The sequence below is a fragment of the Nannospalax galili genome, unplaced genomic scaffold, assembly GCF_000622305.1.
Source record: "Nannospalax galili isolate Female #2095 unplaced genomic scaffold, S.galili_v1.0 scaffold659, whole genome shotgun sequence".
Taxonomy (NCBI): domain Eukaryota; kingdom Metazoa; phylum Chordata; class Mammalia; order Rodentia; family Spalacidae; genus Nannospalax; species Nannospalax galili.
This window is the reverse complement of record NW_008343204.1, coordinates 75605-80660: the sequence shown is the minus strand read 5'-3', so window position 1 is coordinate 80660 and position 5056 is coordinate 75605. Positions and strand designations below refer to the sequence as shown.

The 5056-nt window shown below is 36.9% G+C and overlaps 1 pseudogene; it reads left to right on the top strand.

Moving 5' to 3' along the window:
- Positions 1-1609: 1609 nt before the first annotated feature.
- On the top strand, positions 1610-2533 carry LOC108491137 (annotated as a pseudogene).
- The last annotated feature ends 2523 nt before the right edge of the window (positions 2534-5056 follow it).

Genomic DNA, 5056 nt, shown 5'->3' with positions numbered 1-5056 from the left:
TAGTGAAAATTATACTTTACAAAAGTTTTGTTAGATTACTTCTATTTATAGTTTTCAAAGCCCTCCTGAATTGTCACTTTGTTTGCAAATACATTTCACATTGGTTACAGAAATATGATAAATGCCTTATAATTTTTAGGGATTAACAGTTCTACTTTCATGTTGGAGACCAGTAAAATATTCCCAACAAACTAATATTACTTAACCCTTTAACTAGGTGTATTAGTTAGGGTTCTCCAAAGAAACAGAACAGGTAGAATGAATATATGTGTATAGGGATTTATCAGCTTAGCTCACAAGATAGTGTTTGATTAGTCCAATGATGGCTGCACCACAATGGAGAGGCTGAGAATCCATAGTCACTCAGTCCACAAGGCTGGATGTTTCAGTAGTCCCAATCTGGTGCTGAAGGTCTGATGCATTCTAAAAGATTGTGTATTCTTCAGCCTACATGAACAAGGTGAACTCACCAGTGAGAGAGAAGGCCAGCAGAAAAAAGCAAAGTGTTCTCTTCTGCCATGGCCTTTTATAAAGGCTGCCATCTGAAAGTAACACCCACATTTAGGGTGTGTCTCCTGGTTTCAGATGATCCAATTAAGATCTCTCTCATTTCAGTTAATCTCAGATCCAGTGAAGTTGACACCCAGGATTAGCCATCACACTAGGTCTGTGAATAAACTTTCAAGAAAATTCTCTGCTCTCTGAACAGAAGAATTATGCCCAGAGCCCCACACTGAGGTATCAAGCATGCTTGATCTTTACTTATTTATCATGTATTGGTTATAGAGAATCATAACTTTTATAATTCATTTTATATATAAAAGAACATTTCTTCATTAGAGCTGTAAAGTTTTTTTTTAACTTTGAATTTATTATTTGGATATTTTGGCATAAGCACATGTGAATATATTTTTAAGGAATTCTCATTGTTCGAATGACAAAATGTCTCACTTCCATAAAATGTGTTTGTTTCTAATAAATGTCAGAAAATGGGAGGATACAATGATTCTAAAAAGAAATAAGCAAAATAATAGGAAAATTAGATTAATATTCAAAAACCAAATATCTGATTTACTAATTACCAGTGTTCCTCCAAATTTAAATGTGGACGTAACTAAAAACCATGAATTTAAAATTATGGAGAGTCCTTTCCATAAAGAGATGAAACGTATGGATGTGGAGACTGGAAGTCTACTGGCAAATCACCTCCATCAGTTGCTCACTTTTCTACCTGCACTGCAGCACATAAATTCCTGGTGACAGGCAGGTCCTTTTCTACTACCTTCTTTACATCAAGCTATTAAGTAGTAGGCTGTGTCCTACTATCTAAAAAGGATGAAATTGGGGAAATCTCCTTTGCTCTTCAGTTTTAAAATGTAGATTATTAAAACATTTACATTGGAGATTCACTTTCAGTATCAAATAAGATGATCTGTGTAAATCATATGCAAGAATGTCAGTTATATTTATAACAGCCATTATTTTCTCTTACCAATATTAGGGAAACATTTAGAGTCTTTTCAGAAATGAATAAACACATACCAGTCCTGATCCTCACTCATTGTCTGTCACCTTAGTGCTACAGATCCCTTCCAGAGCAGAGATGAGAATGGCTGTAGCAAACCAAACAGTGACAGAGTTAATTTCCCTAGGCATTTCAGGGTCTTCCTCACTGCAACGCACACTATTTATGACGTTTCTTTGTGTGTACCTGCTCTCTCTTATGAGAAATACACTCATCATTTTCCTTATTCTGGTGGATTCCGTACTCCAAACATCCATGAACGCTGTTTTAAGAAACTTTTCTTCCTGGAAATCTGGTACACTGTAGCCACCATGCCTAAGTTGCTGGCCACCTGCTTTTCAAAGCATCTCATGATCCCCTTTGCTGGCTGTATTGCCCAGTACTACTTCTTTTCCTCCCCGGGAGCTACCAAGTGTATCTTGCTGGCAGTGATGGCCTATGGCCATGTTGACTTGTCCCCACCACTGCACTACTGACTTCTCATGAGTGTTCAGATTTTCCTGAGGTTTTCAGCTGAGTCCTGAATTGGGGGCTTTATTGCCCCTTTGCTCCCCACAATACTCATCTCTCATCTGAGCTTTTGTGGACCCCAGAAAATCAAGCATTTCTTTTGTAACTCTGACCTCATTTTTAATGCTTCTGCTCAGATATATTCTTGGTGGAGGCTTTGGGCTACATTTGCAGCTCTGATGTGATTCCAAGTTCTTTCCTTCTCACAATGAGTTCCTATGGCAACATTGTGGTCACAATAATCAAGCTGTCTTCCCAGTAGGCTCGGAAGAAAACTTTCTCAACCTGTGCTCCCACTTCATGGTAGTTACCATCTACTATGGCACCATGATCTTTACCTATATCCTTCCCCTAGCCAAGTACACCTTAACCATTGTGGTCACCCCGTTAGCAAACCCTCTCATATACCCCCTGAGAAACAAAGTCATGATGAAAGCTTTCCAGAAATTTCTATCACGAAAGAACTTTCTGTTGAATAGAAGCATGCATGAGTTTTGAGCTCAACAATAACAAACAACTTATAAAGTGAACCTTCTCATCATAAGACAAGGTAAGTATTTTGCTAAGAAGTGGAGCTACCTGTTATAACTTCTCTGTACACTTTATATTTTTCTCTGAATTACAGTGAAAAGTTACTTACTGGTCCTTCTGTTTATGTTTTGTAAAATACCACAGTGATGAATAGATAACTCACAAGAGTTTTGCCCAGAAGATAATCCAAACTGGTTTATTTCAAGTGAATATCTTTCTATATATACACTTATATAAGAAGTCTGGTCCATAAAGTCTCTGTTAAATGAAGCGATGTTCTTCCATCTAATAGTCTATATAACAGTCTAAAGTGAACATAAACTTTTTTACTTAAAAAATTCATTTATCAGTGGCTGGAGAGATACCTCAGCAGTTAAGAGCAATGGCCGATCTTTCAGAGGAACCTGGTTACTTTCCCAATGTCCACATGGCAGTTAACTTTAGTTCCAGGAAATCCAATGCCATCTTTTGACCTCTGTGCATATTGTAGGACACTGGTGCACATGCAGGAAATGTACCCATACACAATAAATAAAAATGACCAGGATAATGGAAAAGAAACAGGGAGGTAGAGGAAAAGAAATAACCTGAAAGAGAAAAACAGTAGGAAACAGGCCTTAATAATGGAGAGATGGATAAAAATTGGGTTAGTTTAAGGGAGGGGGGAAGAAATGGTATAAAAGGAACCTAGGGGATAAAGGGAAAGAAGAAGTTCAAGAAAGGTAGGACCATAAGAGAAGGGTATTAGTAAGGGAGAAAGGGGGGAAATGGGGGCATCTTAAGTGGGAAAACCATGATGGAGGGGTGAGACAATGTGAGAGATAGACAATGCCTAGCTAGTTTTGAAAACCAGAGGGAACCATATTACTGCTACATGCTACTGACAAATTATACATAGCAGATCAAGAAATACATGTCTAGGTAAAGTTTTTCTGAGAAATGTCCAAGATTTATCTACATGACACACAGTAATTAAAAGTACTAGACTGGTGGAACTAACTTTCTTTGATGTTTAACATACTTTGAGGCCTATAATAATTTGGTCAGAGGAACATAAAGGACAGTTTTTCCTTGCCCTCATACGTTGACTAGATCCAGGGGCCTATGAGCATCTCTCAAAATGTCCTGTAATTGTAGTGGGTCACCTGTCTTCTTGATCAAGGAGGCAGAGGAGACCCCACCAGATGGACTTGAACCAGCGTCCAGTCTATAAAGAGGAGGGTCAAGACAGAGGAATAATTTCCTCTATGCTTCCAAGTGAAGCCAACTATCAAGCAGGACCTTTGACTTATCTTCATATAGGTGGAACTGGTAAAAGAAAGGAGCCAGGGGCTCCTCCCAAGCCCATGTGACCCCTGAGGAACAGAACCTCAAATGACCTTAAGAGTAAAAATAAATCAGTTTATCTGGTCCAGCTGTATGACCTTAAACACACAAAAGGAAAGCATAACCAAAGATTAAAGGGGCCAATATAAACTCATAAGAGTCCATATATATAGCTAAAGGCTACATAACCAGCAACAATGCTAGACAGGTGGTACCTTCTTTTGAGTTGTTGGCCAGGGTGGCCAAAGGGATTCCCAGATAGTAGCCCAGCATAGAACTGGGTCAATGAACAGCAGACCCCAATCTTATCCAAAGGAATATTGAAAACTGATTACTGTTAGATGAAGAACAACTGACCCTCCTAAAACAAAGACCTCTAGATAGCCTGACTAGATTCACCGGAAGGGCAAGTAGTGCAGTATGGCTGGAGGTGCTGAAAACACAGCAGACAGAAGCAGGGATATCAGAGTACAAGGGTTCTAGTGGGGGGAGGGAGACTATGGGAGGGTGCTATCTGGGAAGTGGGTGTAAAAATAAATTAATTAATTTTTAAAAATTAAAAAAATCTTCAAAGCATAAAAATTTGCTCCTTAATAATTGGTGGATGTGAAAAACAATACAATTGAAATCTAACTTATGACTTTATATCCATGCTCAGATGCCAAGGAGCTTAGAAAATAACCAGCTACGACTAGTAATAATAGATATATAGAGATTAGAAATACATGTGCATCTTAGTGTCAATTGTATTGAAAATGAATTTTTTGTATGAAATTGTGTATTTTAATATTGAAATGGAGTTCTTTTTCAAAGTTTAAAGCCTTAATTAATTTTATGTCTTATAGAGTTTATACTGAGTATGATACTGTATAATGGTATTAATTCAACTGTAAACCTAAAAATCTACAGCCAATTTTGAAGTAGATGCATCTTAGCTCTCAAATTATTATTGAAAATATGTCAGTGTTGTTGTAATAAAAAAAAAGATGGAAAAAATTAAAAAAATAAAAACGATAAAGAAAATGAAATTCATTCATTCAATAAACATTTACTAAACACATTTGGTAAGCTGGACACTATTTTTAAGTTTTAATGATTACTGTTAATATAGCTGCATAATTTTATTAGAAAAATATTAGATAGATTTTTCTGAATAATATAAAA